At 36.3% G+C, this 17,433-nt stretch overlaps 1 protein-coding gene and 1 long non-coding RNA gene across 19 annotated transcripts in view; both read left to right on the top strand.

Moving 5' to 3' along the window:
- The window catches only part of MBNL1 (muscleblind like splicing regulator 1), a 133,860-nt gene that overhangs the window by 9,684 nt on the left and 106,743 nt on the right, over positions 1 to 17,433 (top strand). For 6 of the 18 annotated variants that reach the window (XM_072407984.1, XM_072407983.1, XM_072407975.1 and 3 more), the window contains exon 1: positions 1,173 to 1,408. The gene's annotated coding sequence lies outside the window, so the exon portion shown is untranslated. Of the gene's footprint in view, positions 1 to 1,005; positions 1,137 to 1,170; positions 1,409 to 17,433 lie in introns of those variants that run through there. The other 12 variants (XM_072407979.1, XM_072407978.1, XM_072407973.1 and 9 more) reach the window with 5 other exon arrangements.
- On the top strand, positions 6,597 to 12,148 carry LOC140328410 (uncharacterized). Its single transcript, XR_011920283.1, has 2 exons — positions 6,597 to 9,100; positions 10,788 to 12,148. It is a non-coding gene; the product is annotated as an uncharacterized lncRNA (long non-coding RNA).

Genomic DNA, 17,433 nt, shown 5'->3' with positions numbered 1-17,433 from the left:
CGGAGACATGGTTCGCGGCTCATGCCCCCCAAAACCGGGTCTTCCTCCTGACTTCGCTGGGGAGGGGGGGGCGCAGCGGCCAGAGCTGCAGGCCACCAAAACTTTCTCCCGGACCACCGATTGACGACCGCTGATTTAGAACACAGGGTTTGAATTTGGGATCCATGCAGCCATACACACAAATAACAATGCTCATAATTCTTTCTAATGTATTGCAGCAACATGAACTGCAAATGCGTGGCTGAATGATGCAGCATACACACATTTTCACTACCATATTTATGCAATGCGCTGACAATCTACATTAATGTCACTGCAAGAAATGGAAATCTTTACTAAGGCCTAAGAAAGTGTGTTGTCCTTTCATGTTGCAGTGCACAGCAAAACACAGCCACATGCAAGGCTGCACATTATAGTGAACGCAATAATCACACAGCAGAAAACAGAAAAAAAATGTGTGCAGCAGTGCATTGACAAAACAAAACAAATACGTGAAAACATCAGGCATCAGATAGAGAGCCATGTCTGATATTCCCAATTATTTATTGCACTGCAGTGTCCTTGCACTATATGGGGCAGTGAACTGCACATAGTGGGAGCGGAGATCTGCAGCAATGCAGATGTTGCAATTTCTCAATTCTTTCTTGCTATGAAGAACACTGCAGTGCAGAACTTGCATGCGCAGCCCCCCATTATCACACTCCACCACTGTACCCAACAATCTAAAGTTTATAACACTGCAGATCACTGGAAGTTTATCACTTATATTCCAACCCACTCGTGCCCTTGTCAGGAAAACAAAGACGCGCACACGAGCGTTGTATGGCGTAGTTAATGGGATGCTTGTGACTTTGCGTGACATTTGCTATGCAATACTGCTGCGAGGTTATGATGTTATGCATAAAAAATGGAACATACCACCGCCAGCTTTCAGAAAGGGGTTTTCTCTGAAATGACATTTACTTTTCTCACTGCTGCCTGCTCGAGAAGGAGCAGAAGCTGAGCTTTGGCTGTGCAGTGAAAGGCGCCTGTCATGAGGCTGCTGGGAACACATCATATACTGGGAGAGCACTGAAAGATATTTTTTCTTCTCTGACATTCCTCAGGCCCCAGACATGAACGCCCAGCGCTTCCTGGTAGGTTTTTGTGACTGAGGGGGAGGGGCAGTGCATTAAGCAAGCAAGCTAGACATTACAGATAAGAGCCTGTACAGCTACAGTATGTGCAACACACTCTTTTCTTTTTTTTCCTACAGCTGAATGATCACTGATTGTTATAATGCTCCATTTTCACAAGGACTTATAAACTTATCCGAAAAGCTTCTTCTTTTTTTTTTTATTCTGCCATCTAGTAATATTTGACATCATGCCTTGGGTGGTCTGTTCACAGTCTGCAGACAATGTGAAAGGTAAGTTTCTTCTCTTTTCTGTTTGTGCCCCTGGGAAGGGATAACATATGAAATGTGGCAGCATGTGTGACGGCACAGGGATATTACGCAGATACTGATCGCAGGTTTATACCAAGTACAGCTGCAGATCACTCCGTCCCTCCGCAGCCTGGAGATAGCTTACAGGCCATCATAACATAGCCATACCCTGCAGACATGGGCAGATCGTCACTGACATGACCAACGCTCACGTTTTCTTTGGGTTTATAGCTTTAATTATATTGGTGGTGAATGACTCAGTTCTTTTTTTTATTTAAATTGAACTGATCCTATATGGCTTGAAAATATTTGCTGGATCACATATATATTAGGAGTCCGTCATCACTTGTCAATTCTCGGCTTTGGTATACTTTCCTGCCAGCCTGACAGTAGCTAGACAGTAGCAAAGTGTGTGCACAGCATGAAACAAGAAACAGGTGCCTTTCATGTGTTCCTCCCAAAAATAAAAAAAGCAGACATATTCATCCCCTGTCATTTTAGCAGAGGGTTGACAAATGTGTGATCTACCCAAAGTACAAAGCATTTATGATCTATAAAGTCCAAATCTCTTCTCTTACCGGTTTCTAGCACTCCTGAATGATGCATGGCGTGTTTAGCTGTCTTCCCATATATGGCTTGCACCATATTTCGGTAGAGTTTGATTCTTGCCAAGTTTTAGAGGTGGTAGACGCCCATTGCCCAACATATTTCAAACTTTACCCCATCTTCTAAAAAAAAAAAATATTAAAAAAATTAACATTGAATAAATAATATTTGTGACTGTTGTCTGTTATCCACTTGTCACATTAGGAAGATCAAATCATATTTGTGGCGTGGTTATCCTTTAATGGAAAGGCATTTTAACTGTCAACAACAATTTCTAAAGATATTTAGTGAGTCAGAAGGCTGTTTATTGCTACGTATTGTGTTATAATAGATGTTCTGTGCTTAGAACCTTACAAAAGGACCCATTGATTGTCGCACAAGTTGACACAATTACGTGCAAATGTTGTGTGTGATAAAAGCATGGTTGTCAGTTAAAGAGACAGCACCTCTGCTGCTTGTTTACAAGTCATGAAAAGGCATCAAAGAATAAAGAGTTTGTCATTTTCTAATTGCTACTTTGTGTAATTATGGACTACAGGTGTGTGGATGAAACTTTGTATCTTTGAAGCTGCCAGTTCAGACACTGAGATATTATTTCAAGTGGAGATGGCAGATTAACTCTTGCTGGGCTTCGTTTGTAGTGTGTTGCCTTGAATGTACCAGAAACATTGTCTACAAAGAGAAGAAAAGTAGTTATATTCTGTATGTACTTTTAATAAGTTTTCATACAAATATTGTTGCAGCATATCAGCTTAGCTATGTTTATTTCCTAAAAATAGCCAACTGAGCTTTCTTTGTTTTGTTTATACTTCCAAAGGGATCCTTTAGAGTTCAAAGGTTTTATTTTTACGATAACAAAAATAGGATATATTGTGCCAAGAAACAATTGGATATGTCAGTAAAAGCAAACTACCCATGTAACTAAAGCAATACATTTGACTTTAATTTCACAGAAAACTTAGAAAAGGTTGTGTATACACAAAAGGGTGCCAAGGCAGGAGATTTACTGATATATAGGGGAGCATCATCGTAGTAAAGTTTAATAAAAATCTTTGTCATCAAAATTGATTGTGTAATAAATTATAATAAATACACTGAAGGCCTGGATCCAGACACTAATATTTAAATACTTTTTTATTCTGGGTAGTCACATTGTGTACAGACACATGGCTGTGACCATTTGGAAATTTATGATCAAGCTCCTGGAAAACCTTTACTTAACCTGACATAGACATCCACTATTTAATACCTATGGGAAATCTCCCCATTACTGCTTACTGAAGCACCAATACAGCAGAGAGAACAGAAAATTGGACAAAGATGCCCGAACTGTCTAATTAATATTGACATTGGATGCCAGTCAGCCATTCTTATTGTGACTGTTGCATGATCATGTGTTTCCTACTTTGCATTGCCAGCTTAAAGTGAGTCTCTGACCTTGTTAGATCAGAATGCCGTTTAACACACTGACACTACAGAAATCTCCTTTAGCATATATGATATGTCTTTTACCAAATTATCAGGTGTGGAAACCCAATCTTTGACAAGTTTGCAGCAATGAAGAAGCTGCACTGAATTGGGAACTATGGACTAGAAGCTAGAGCAATGTTCTGAGACAGTCGTTTAGCATGGCCACACCCAAAATGAATTTTGTTTTACCATTTAATAATTACCTGAACACTGACAAACTCAGTGAAATGCTATATTTTATCAGAAACTTTCTGAAAAGGCTTGTTTATAGTAATGCAGTAAAACAACATGGCTATAGACTTAGTAAAGCACTGCGTAATATGTCGGTGCTATATAAATACTGGATAATAATAATAATAATAATAATAATAAATTAAAACCCACTGCATGCTACTTTGAGACATTGCATGTTGTTACACAAACAGTACATTACAGTGCTATTTAACTTGGAAAATAATGACATTTTATTAAAGGGACACTGCTGTAAGGTAGTCATGAAGGTTGATGTTTGATAAACTCTGCTTTGGAAATGGTAGTTGCATGACTGTCATGTTGATTGTTTGGCTTCAATGTTTTATCTGGAACAAAAAACTTTTACATTGAATGCATGATTGTTTGAGTTCAGTGTTTCCAATTACGTAAGTTAGACAAGCAACTAACATTTTCCAAAGTCAAGCAATTTGTCCCTCTTGGCAGTCACTTTACAGTGGGTTGCCAGTCTATTCAAAATAAATGAAACACAATAAAGCAGTGAATTTGACAACCAATGAAACGTTCTCTGGTAGAGGATCTGCCATTGAAACACATGGACCTAGAAGATTCTCCCCCGGGGGATATTTCAGTGAATGTCAAATTCACTGCTTTATAAATAGACCTCATTGTGTAAATAGACTCTGAACAGGTTGCCTTTTTAATCCTAGGTATAAAATCAAGGTTATTAACAAGAAAGTGTTTTAGTAGAAAGTATAACACACTAAGGCTGCGTACACATGTTCAATAATTGTCATTGGAAAGGATCGTTCACGATCCTTTCCAACGACAAAAGACTGAACGGGCGCTGTAAATACAGAACTGTTTTGCTGTATGGAGAGGGGAGGGGGGAGAACGACAGAGCAGCACGCCACTGTGCTCTCTCCCCTTCACTTCCATTACGATCGTTCGTGGATCTGCCAGGATGGTCGTTCAGACGAGCGTTGTACCCAGCAGGGTATTTTGGGGTGACATTTAGAAAGAAATGCTTGTTATATGAATAACGTGCTGCACGGTATAAATGTGAACCCAGCGTAAATGACTGATTATACTCTGCACATTTCTGGCGTATATTTATTATACAAGACAAATGATCCCATAAGTCATCAAACATGGAACACAATCTCTTGGCTAAGTTTTACCTATAATCCCTATCTACAGCGAACATTTCCACTGTATGAATAATTCTTTCATTCCTGAATAATAGCAGAAGCTACCACAATTAAGTGACCTTTGCTTCTATACCAAGTGTATGAACACTCCCTTTCCTTTAATTATAAACTACTAGAGTACCCTTCTCTTTTGATGAGACAGTGTTTCAGTAACTGAAATTAAAGCTTGCTCTTAAAGCTGAACTCCTTGCAGATAGAAAAACAAACCAAATAACCATTAAAAGTTGGTAAGTTATGTTTATTAGCTGGTTTACAGTTAGTTATACTTCTATACTATTTTAGAAGTATGGTCATATATATTGTTTCTCATTTATATATTCAATAATTCTACATCTAAATAAACACAATCATTTCTTGGGATGGCTGTATAAAGGTAAATCAAAAATTTTGGTAAAAGAAACAGAAACACAAAACATTTTTTATGTGCTTACTTCAATAAACCCCAAGCAAAAATTCTGATTTTCTTTTTTCTTTTCTTTGCATATAATTATTCAGGTACTCATAGTGAACACAGCTTTACTTCACTTACTGTCATGAACTTTGAAAAGTGAACATATAGGGGTCTATTTATAAAGCAGACATTCCCTCATGGAAATCTTCCAGGTCAATGTTTTTCAATAGCAGTAACTGATTCCCACCAGGGAATGTTTGAGGGAATGTCACATTCGCTGTTTTATAAATACATCCTACAATGTTTGTAAATGAATATTTACTTTGGTAAGTGAACAGTCTTTGCTCCTATACTAAATCAACTGCTACGTGGTACATCAAGTCATCCCTTTGAATTTCAGTAGAATATTCAATAGCTGAATGAGGAACTAGATGATTTTGCAACTAAACTGAAGCCTATTTAATAATGTTTGTGGTTCAGGGCAATGTCCACATAAAAGTTGGCCTCTACATAAAAATCCAGTTTATAGGCAGATGCAAACAGATTGTTAGAATTTTTTACATGAGGAAGCAAAACAGCAAAGTCTTTGAGGTGCAGTAACACAACATGCTGGGCCTACTAGTACACTTGATTTCTCAGTAAAACCTGGAGAGATGTGGCGTTTTACTATATGCCACAGGCTTGACCGATCAGAGGTCTGCCAGGAGGTCAACTAGTGTTTTGGGCCTGGCAACTCACATATGAGCTACTGTATATTAGGGTAAAGCAGGATAAATTATTTTCCTGTTCTCCATGAGTTCTACCAAATGCTTTAATGTGGGCCAGGACTGAACCCAAGGCAAACTTTTTCCTACAAACGCCACAGTACCACCATTATGCAGGACTACTGACTAGCCATCAAGAACCCCACCTACAACCAGAAGGTGGAGGCTAGGAAGGAAGAGCATGTAGTCTAGGACCAACGACTAGCTAGTATGAGTAGTATTAGATACCGTCTTATTATCTGCAATAATGATAAAACCAGAGGCAGGAAGTATTATAGTATTGGCTGTAAAAACCTATTTCCAAGCTCGAGAAATGCCTGGGCAGCACTACTGGGCTGACATGGGTTTGCTGGTGCATAGCCACATGTTTCCACATTAATGTATCTGCTGGTCATTTCATAAACATATACAAGGTAAATGTAGGTGAAGCCTTTAACTTTAGGGTGATATATTCATAGATTTGAAAGACAAAGGTCAGAAAGCACCAGATTGAGCAGAAGTACCTTTTTATAACTTTAAAATATAAATGTACTGTATATTACAATGAACAAAGTCCACAAAACTGGTTGTCCACTGTGTAAGCCGATGAAAGTTAAAGTAGGCAAAAGAAGTGTATAAACAGTGTGACTGTGGGAAGTTGTCAGGGAAAACTAGTCTTAGGACCAATAGTCCTCCAATGCCAGGCCCAAAAAAAATTGTCAAACTACTTACTCTTTTTAAAGTTGAAGAGGCAGAAATGCAAGGACATGTAGTGGCAAAACTTTGGGGTCTGGTGCTCTAGGGCTATTGGCCATTTGGTTGGTTTCCCTACCAGCTTTTTGAAAGGCATACCCATTTTGGGCTCAAGCCCTGCCAGGTTTAGCAAGTTGAACATTCTGTTCATCCACCTACAGTATTTAAGACCAACAACATGGACTGGCTTTTAATTAAGCTTTTAGGTGCAAAAATGTTATTCACTGAATCTTTTACACAAATGTATTTTTGTGCAATAGTGGGCTCTGGCTTTTGTCTTTTAGTTGAAAATCTTTAACTACGTAGACTATAATGTAAAAGGTCTTGTGTTAATTTGAAAAATCACATTTCCTTTCCTGAGCTTTACAGGAAACTAACATGAATGTGTTGTAAACTGAAAGCCTGGTTTGTTGAAAAAGGAGCAAAGCATATGCAAAAGAGTGCTATGTACATCTGCTTTAAGGTCCTTTACTAAAAGGCTGCCATTGCGGATCTTCTCTTCTAACAATTACAGAAGTTGTTATATGATCAATATAGTTCAACCTACTGATTGACCTAAAACAAGTGTACAAATAAACGATTTCTTCATTTGTTCTGGGTATGTGACTAAGAATGTATGAATCCAAAGACAGCTAGTCAACTAGTATTTTCAGATTAGATCAGCAATGGCAGTCCGGATATTTCTTTTAGTATATAATTACTGAATAAAGTCACAAGAGTTCTCCAATGCCTTCATTGTCCAGTCACTAGATAGTATTATTTACCAAAGTTATAAGGAATTGGACATTTTGGGCTGAAAAACTCAACATTTATCAGCTTGAGCATGCAACAACTGCACCTGGATGCAAACATTAAAAATATGCACCAGCTTAAAGATAACTAAACCCAAGAACAACTTGTAATAAATAGAAGCTTAGCAGTCATCAGATGTAGTAGCCTCATTTTTTTAAACAGTAAAAAAAATAACATATATAGCTAATATAGAAAATGTCTTGATTTTGTTAGAAATGCAGTTTTAGTCACTTCTTGGGACCTGAAGAGAAAAACAGCACATGGTTCCCTCCTTAGTTAATGTGGATTGGTGAGTGTATCTACCATCGGATAAGCAATTTTGTAATCAAAGGATTGCCAGAATTAAAAAACAGGAAAAAATTTAAAAAATAATTAAAAAATAGACATTTTAGGACCAGTAACATACGAAATAGTCATTTTTTTAAAGCTTTTAAAAGCTTTACGAGAATCTTCATTAAAACCAGCAGACCTACATTAATAATGCATGAAACATTCAACTCTTTGAGGGATGAAGTTATATTAAAGCCCTGTTAGGCCTTCTGCCTTTTTGTTAGAAGACTGAGGAAAGAGCACATAACATTACTTAGTACTGATCAGTCAATAGCAACAGAAATGTTGCTTTATTTGTGTGAACAAGAGGAGTTCATAGAGATGAGGAGGAGAAGGGAAGAGGTCTGTGTAATCCATCAGAAATGAAGGAGGCAGAACTGACACCACATACTTTGGAATTCAGAACCCAAAATACACTGTGTTGTCATGTCAAAGTGCAAGGCAGAAGTACACTATATTTCTGCATAGCAACAGTATTTTTTCATTGCTTAAAGCATAAATGCAAGGTGAATGTATTCCATAAATGGCTCAAATATTCTTTCTTTGCCCTGACATACACATACTGCTAATATGGTAATGGTAATACTGCTAAGGAGGTATATAGCAAATATATTATTTGCATAGAACAATAACAAATATGTTTAAACTTAGTTAGATCTAGTTAATTTTAGTTAGTAGTTTTGAAGTTAACACTTTCAATAATTGTGCAAAACTTGAGTCTGTGTGCCAAAATGTCTCCAGTTTATCCATAGGCTACATCTTACAAAGATGGAGGTTGACATTTATCAGGGGTGTATCTAATTTAGCCATCTGCTTCGTGGTCTAAAATGAACATTGGCAATTTGCCCCACTGTAGGATTGCTTGCAGTGTCACAAGGGTTTGATATCTAAATACAACTGCACGCATAGACCAACAGTACTAGTTGATATGCTTTATTGGCTTTTACCAACATAGTTCTAGACCTTCTTTTCACTTCAGTTGAACAACCTCTTATATTTAAAGCTTTCTGTTTAACACAGTACAATTATGCAACCTGTCCAAAAACCTAAGAACTACAAAAGTTCTATTTTCCTTTAAATTTAAGACAATAAAGTTTATCATTTGTTCTTAGATATTTCCACAAAGAAATTTGCATTCGTACACACAGTATGTATTGTATCTATTAAGGTATGGCCTAATATGCCTAATATTACTAACCTGGTGATAGTCTTTGGACTCCCTTGACTGCTGTTAGGCTACAGAGTCTTCAGAGCACACCTATGTCTACCTATTTTTCAAAACAATTGCAACTCTCAAAACCAAATATTAAAACACCTATATACATACAGTTCTTACCCAGTACAATTAATAATTGCTAGATGTGGTAACTGTAATTTTATGTTAGGGCCATATAGTATTTAATTTTTAACTATGTTAATTACTTGGGTAATTGGAAAAAAGGAAGATACAATTACATCTGTTATTCCTTATCCTGAACACGAGATAACATATGGCCTGAACACATACAAGTTCTTCTCATAAGTTAGGTGCCATATATTCTGGACAACTGTCCCATATTGTATAAAAGAAATGTACTTGCATGTAAAATCCCTGTTTTTTTATTTTTATGGCATTACCAACTTCTTTATGGTAATGCTACATCACTTATATATAAAATGATTGACCTATCCCTGAGTTCTTTGATGTAAAATGTACATGTAAAACACTATCAAAGTATTTGCTATGAGCATCTCTGTGTAAAAGATTGCTTTTTTTTTTTACAAGATGTTACAAATGTATTGTTTGCTGGAAAGTTAATGTCAACAGAAACAGTTTGGTTTAAACACTGTATGCATGGCCATTCTTTTCCTGGGGTAAATAAAGTTGTTTTTTTTTTTTTGCTTCAGTTCTAAAACAATTTTTTAGTGGTATTCTTTTAGCTTTAAAAAGATCTTTGTTTTTGTTTTTTTTATTTTTTTTTTTTCAATATTGTATTGCTAACCTATCTACCATGCTATGATCATAAAAATGGTCATGCATGCATATGAATATGAAATGTTAACGTTAATGTTTAAACTAGAATTTTGTTAAAAGGGATTAAGTTCATAAATATGGATCTCTACAATTGCCATTTATCTTGCATACAAACTGCATTGCTAGCCCAGGACAGGGATGTAGGGTAACAGGAGAAAGCAGACAGGTTTTTGAGTGAGCACTGGGATCTGGTCACATGAGAAGTCTGTAATTCTCTGTTTGGACCTTGAACATAAAGGAAATGTATTACAGAGATTGCTAGAGATGTTAGCCGATATATTCTATTTTTGTCGTCATATATTTTTTACTCATTGCTGGCATCATGCTCACTCTCATAAGATGGACAAGGAAACATGATGTGCTAATTCTGCCACAGACCCTTTAAAACTCCAAAGGGGGTATATATTTATATTGCCCAAAGTAGCCAGATGTTTCTTTAGACCCATAAGGGCCTATTTCTATGCCTGCACTTTTCCCATCCTTCTAAACTGAGCATAAAGCACAAGAAGATTTTACAACTGTACATATTGGCCCTGATTTATTCAAGCTCTCCAAGGCTGGGGAGGATACACTTTCATCAGTGAAGCTGAGTGATCCAGCAAACCTGGAATAAATACTAGCAAATTGTTTGAATCCTGGACCAGGTCAAATTTAGGTTTGCTGAAACACTTTTTTCACTTGTTTCACTGATGAAAGTGTATCCTTTCCAGCCTCTTGAGCACTTTAGTAAATCAGAACCTGTTTATTTTCCTGTGATACATTTAATTTGTATCTGGAGTGTTATATCACTGTCTACTCATTTTTATCCAGACATTTATATTCTGTTTACTGTTTTTTTTAGCTCAAGCAAGACTCCAGCGAGATGAATAGAACCACATATTAGCCACACGAAAAATTCACAATATATATTTTATGTGTGTTAATAATTTTAATTGAACAAGAAGACCCTCTATAAATACAACAAGAACATGGGACCTTTTTTTTTACCCTTTTATTGGTTGTATTAGTGTAGGAATATATTTGTGGCTTTATATGTAAAATATCAGTAAAGTAAATTCTTTGCTTTTTATAGCAGATGGGTACAGCTCTAAGCTCTTTCTGTAACATGGTGTTGACTTCCTTGTTATTCTTCCTAGGATAATTTAACCATTTTGTTGAATAACAATACACCACAGTCATTTCACACATTTAGTTTGTTCAATTTTCTTATTTGTTTTTTTCATTATCTAATTTTGGCAGGTAGTAAAGGTTTCTGCAATGCAAACTAGTTTTTATTTTTGAACTTCCATACTTTTAATGAACAGGCACAGTACATACAGAGTACATTACACTATTCAACATAGTCCCTCTCCCAAAGGAGCTTACAATCTAATGTATACAAACATGCAGGTGAATGTGCTTACTGAACAGAAGTGGCATTGGTTGATTAGAAGATGTATTGACAAGACTTCAGGTATTTAGTAGTTTGAGACTTTGGCATTTTATACATATATGCACGAGCCTCATATGAAATTATAAATCTTCAGATTCACCGTGGAAACATGGGAACTGAGTAAGAGTAAGACACTTCAATAAAAGCAAAAATATTTAGAGCCTGGCCATGACAAATATAGTATTACTAAAAAGCTTTGGCACATTTGATCATTTTAATAACTTTTGCATCTGTGCATTAGTCATTGAAAAGTAAAGGGTATTCATATACAGTATAAGACACACACTGATCTCAAGGACTATGTACAATGAAACCTCTTAGAAACTACAACCGATCCATATGGTACTATATATATGATGCATGTGATCCATATATACATTCTATATTTAAATACATAAAGCTGCACCGGAAGCCATCCTAAAATTATTAAAAACATTATTAGCATGCATTTTATTTGCAGAAATATAGATGTGATTTCTATTAAAAAATAAATAATGCCAGCAATACAAACACATTAGTTTTATTCACTTTCATTATATGAAATTTGAGCTATTCAATTTTTTTTTTCTCTCTGTTAGCAAAGCATATTTTTGTAGGCTTACTTGACCATGTAACCCCCATGTGCATAGCTAGAAAAACCTTTTGTACAATGAAACCTGACCTTTTTTGGAATATGAAACAGCAAGTGCTAGACCTCTGGTGCTTAAATTGTCCTGCCAAACCACATATTAATCTGAAGGAGGGAATAAAACATATGAGCATCCTTTGTATATTTGCAGTTGTTTATAAACTTGAATGTTTCTTCATCTTTCTTTAATAGGGTCTACTAAAGTGTCAGCAACAAATTGTTTTTATTATGTTACCAAAGATGTTCATACGCAACCCTATTTCCATTTTTGTTGGTCTTTCCTGAGTTTTAATTTCTCAGTGTGGCATGGTTTAGCTGAAAAGCAGATGTGGTTTGATAGGTTGGGGCCAGATTGGGGAACCTCATGGGTGAATCATTTGTCTCAGTTTGTACATATTAAGTTGTAGGTATTTTTTAGAATTAAGCACTGATTAAGCACTATATAATCTTACCTTATACACTTTGCAATTTTGTTTACAGCAAGCAGAATACAAGTGATCGGCAATGACAAATACAACAGACATAATGCCAAATATTATATGCAGCAGCAGATCTAAGATCAAGAGACATCCCAATTGAAATTCTATATAATAAACTATAAACTGGGTCAGCTAAGCAGAAGTATCCACAAGGTTATGATTGGTTGAGAATAAATGGCCTTTTGCAGTATTACTAAATTTAAGAGATGTGTATTTACACTAGCTGGAGATCATAACCCCATGTCACATCATAAGCAGACCTAAAGACATAGAACTAACTAAATTACTAATTTCCCAACCCTTCAGGTAGTGCACATAAAAAGAAAGGCATGTTTAAATGAGTGATACCAGGACATAAAGTGTGTTTATTCTGATTATTGAAGGGAAATTAGATTGCTAAGGGCAATAATTGGCATGAATATGGACTCTGTAACGTTCCTTGCAATAGGACACGGCTTTATAAATACATCATATTAATAATAATCATAAGGAACTGGTAGGCTGGAATGTAATACATTTTTGCTTTTAGAGTTGAGTTTAAATTTAGAAGTTAAGTAAAACTATAAATGGTATAAATGTTCTTTTATTTTAAGGTATTAATTCTTAGTTTAGTTTTGTGCACAGTAGCTTAGGTATGGAATGGCACAGTAGCTCCGTTTAATGCAAACTGTTCCCTATTACAGCTATATAGAGAGCCACTTATGTGTAAATATCAACAGGAGCTATTGAGCTTTATAAACAACAGATTTTTTTTGCAAAAAGGAGTTAGAGATAACTTGTGAAAAGAAACTAATGTACTAGTTTGATTGGAGAGAATATGTTATTTATTTATACAATTTCCTTTTTATCTGACTTTATTTTTTTTTCGTTACCGTGATCTCTTTATCATTGGGCATAATAAATGAACAAGATTTGGTAAAAACACCATATATTCCCAAAAGTCTGAACTTCTGGCAGATATAGGAAAAAATCATCTAATACAGCTGCCTATTTTGTCCTGATATACCCTGTACTGCAGTACTCAGACTGTGACAAGGTGGAGCAACACTAGAAGCCACTTACACTCATGTTGTAGTGCACATGTGGGGGACAAGAAGGCCAAAGAGTGAATAGAATAGTGACTCATCTCTGTGTTGCTGAGTTAGTGTGTGCTAAGTAAGTGCTTGTATGACGTCTAGCAGTACTAGATTTAAAATTCTGTGCCAGTATGTGGAAGCCAAGGAAAGACTGCCAAAAAGACATATACTTCTCTCCTGTAAGTCATTCTCACTTTTACACGTAGGGTAAGTGCTTAATGGAAGATGGAGCATCCTTCAGTACTGCGTGTACTTGTTCAAGGAGTGCAAGGTCATTGCACAAATCAACTGTATACTAAAACTTTATGACAGATATGCCACTGAACCATATAGAGTAATTTCACATCCAGATGATTATTACTATGCCTATTCTGCAGGAACATATTATTCATGATTATTTTATTTCTTTTGCATTGCCCATGATGTACCACATTTTGGTAAAGGGTATACATTAAAAATTTCTATAGTATAGTATAAAACATTACAAGATAAGAAAAATTGCCCAGCTAATCAGGAAACAATTTTTTTTCTATAACGCTCTACTTGTAAATATATGTTAACAGTGTTCAACACAGACATTTTTTTGATCCAGGTGGGAAGAAATTGTAGGCGGGTGGCAGCACCTGTATAGTAATCCATCACTTCAGTAACCACCCAAAAACAGCTGGGTGCTTACTGAAAGGTGCTTGGCGGTGTGCCCAGCTAAAAGGGACTGGGGAGAGCACTGGTTACTGATCTATACTCTAGGCTAATTGGGTCCATTTTCCCTTAGAGGAACATACAGATAAATGTCATTATTGTAAGCAACAAAGCATTAAGCTGAGATGCCCTACTAAAGTTGAGAACATTCACATAAATTATGTGAATATTCAAGTCAATTATACAATGTTTGCATTTCACAACATTGGATAATTAAAATAATATTTTCATCATGTTTTCAAAATGTGTTTGACCATATATAACATTAACAACACTGGGTGAGGTTATTGTGTCATTTTTGTTCAGAAGTATTAGGAAATGTTTGAAAAAAGAAAAACAGTCTTATTCCTCTTTAATTTCTAGTGTACAAAAATAGGTTATAATTTCAGGCAAACACATAAATGTAAAAATAACGAGAGGTGCCCATAAAATCTGATTCACAAAATGTGCTTTGTGCTTCTAGATGTTCCAGACATGTTTTGTCATCTCCTGTTTTTTATAATCCTAAAAGGCTTGAAGGCAGGGCATGGACAAAAACCTTTGCTGTTGGTTTATTTTCATAACTGAAATGTGTTGTAATGTCAGTTTATAGCAATACCTCCACATGGCATCATTTCAACAGCAATAGATCATTGCTAAGGCTTCACGTTGCCTAAACAGTTTAGTGCAGAAGATCAAGTCTCCACAAGAACATTAATAATATGAAGATTGTGGAGGAAAGGAATTTTACATTGTACAAAATTTGCATCTGGAACATCTAAAGAACGTATGGAGATTGTAAAATCTACTTTACGTTGGAGGTGACGGCACTAAAAATATAGTTCAGTGGAAAAAAAACACACACAAAAAAGAAGTTAAACTATGCAAAAGCTAAATACAAAAATAAAATTTCTATAGTGCAACTGCCTTACCTGCCAAGAAATAAATATTTCTATCCAATAAATTCCAATGAAAACAAACAAACAAGGACTGCTATTGCCAAAAGATTTAGGCTGCATACACATTCTCTCCATGTCCTGGACCAATTGGCCTTCCCCAGCTGCATGAAAATATAGGTACCGTATATACTGTAGATTAAAGTTCACAGATTTCAGTTTAAACACAAGGAGACTTTTATACAGACACAAGTACAAACCAAGATTTCAAAACTGTGATATGCATCATGCTATAGCGCTTAGTCTTGGCTAAATACAAAGAAGAAATACATATACGGGAACTGTTTTAGCTGCCAAGGGATTCAAATTTATATCCCTCTTTTTCTAAGATTTACACAGCACAACCCTACCTACATTTTCTCTGCTGCTGTTCTTTAACACCAACAGAAGAAGCAGAACATTGTTGTGCTTATATCTTTGTCATTTTACTTTTTATCCTTTCAGTATGACCCTTGCACTGCAGCACAACTGATTGGATCCTTGTACAGCTTCTCCTTTCCCTTGTCTAGGTTCACGGATTCTGATGTAATTTTACGATTACGTAAAAATAAACATTCTTTTTCTAAACACAAAGAAGCTTTTACCTTTTGTATATTTTGTACAATTAAAATTCCTTGATAAGTGCTTCCTTAGGGATCATTTCTTATGGTATGATTAGTTACACATTTGCTTTACAATGAAGGACAATGCTTGTCAACTGATTTTGTCTAATGTGCCCCTTAAATTTTGCTTTTAAATACAGTGGAACCCCGGTTACCTGGAATTCAGATAACCAGAAAACTCAGATAACTGGCACCCGACAGCTCCACTTTCGCACTCTTGATTGCTCCGCTCCGTGATTGGCTAAGAAAAGGAAAACCCTGATGATAGCTCAAGCATCATCAGGGTTTCCCCTTTCTCACCCATTCAGCACTGGAGGTGAATGGGGACAAGTCTTCCATTTCAAGTCTAGTCCTGAATGGCTGAGAAACCTCAGTTAACCTGTTACCGGAAACTACACTTATCCGGAATATCAGCTATTCCCCGTGGGTGCCGGATAACTGAGGTTCTACTGAATAGTGTTCTGAGAATTTATATTAAAATTTATCCCTTTTATTTAAAGAATATGTTATCCAAGCCTCTGTTAATATCTATAGTTGCCATAGAGGTACACATAGGATCAGCTTTGACGATAGCCATTTCGGGGTTTGAAAGACAGGTTAAAAGCTAACATAAGAATACTATCAACCGTGCCAGTTATCACCAAAGGATTGTCTTCAATGTAATCATTTTGGGAAACATTTAAATCAGTGGGTTTAATCTTTTCTCAAGCTGTGCAGCTTTATCATCCAAATGTTTAGATCAGTGGACATGGACAAAGTTTAGGAATCTGGGAAACAACAATTATTGATATTGAATAACTCTCTATAAAAGACAGGCCTGGAGCAAAGGGAACAAAGGAAGTGTATTGGAAGGCCTGCATGATTGGGGAGGACTGGGAACTGGCAGGAAAGGGGTAAATCTGAGGATGGGGCTACGTGCGCGATAGTTAGATGGGAGGGGTAGTGTGATGTTGATATGGGGTGGAGATGAGATGGTAAAAGGGCAAGGAACAAAAGGGAGTGGCCAATCAGTGGTGGGAGTAAGTGCAAAGTCTTGTTGGGGTTTGGGGGAAAGGTTATTTTGGTCACGGTGAGGTCCTCGAATAAAGTCCATTTTGGGTAGTGGTTTCAGTAGGGTGGAAGATCCATTTTTGGTTTGAAATCCCTGGAGTGTTGTGGTGAATAGTCATGGTTGGAATGGTTGTGGGATGGGGACATATGGGGGGATATCGTGGTGATATCATTCCCGATTGGTGTTGATATGGCTAAGAGCATACATTATATGGTGAAGCAGATCCCTAAAAGGTGGGTTAGTGGAAGGGGAAGGCCTTCCAGGACCAGTAACCAAACTGTTAGAAGGATCTCAGGTTAGTGTTAGGAGAATGTTATGTAACTGTGGTTTTGTTATGTCTAATTTGATTGTTAATGGTTTGGTATTTGAAATTTCTTCTTTTTGGTTTTTATGTGTTCTGGAATACAAAGGAGTATGGAAGGGTATTTGCTTTATGCAGTACTATGTCTTGCCCCAGTCATGTATTTGTTTAGAAAAGTCACGTTTTATATTGACAAATTCACAGGTTGAATTGCTCATTACTTCTGGTTTTCTTATAATGTTCAAAATGTGGTGGCCCATATGTAAACTAAAGGTTATTATTCT

The sequence above is a fragment of the Pyxicephalus adspersus genome, chromosome 4 (assembly GCF_032062135.1).
Source record: "Pyxicephalus adspersus chromosome 4, UCB_Pads_2.0, whole genome shotgun sequence".
NCBI classification, from domain to species: Eukaryota; Metazoa; Chordata; class Amphibia; order Anura; family Pyxicephalidae; genus Pyxicephalus; species Pyxicephalus adspersus.
The sequence above is the reverse complement of the archived record's forward strand: the minus strand, read 5'-3'. Positions and strand labels throughout refer to the sequence as shown.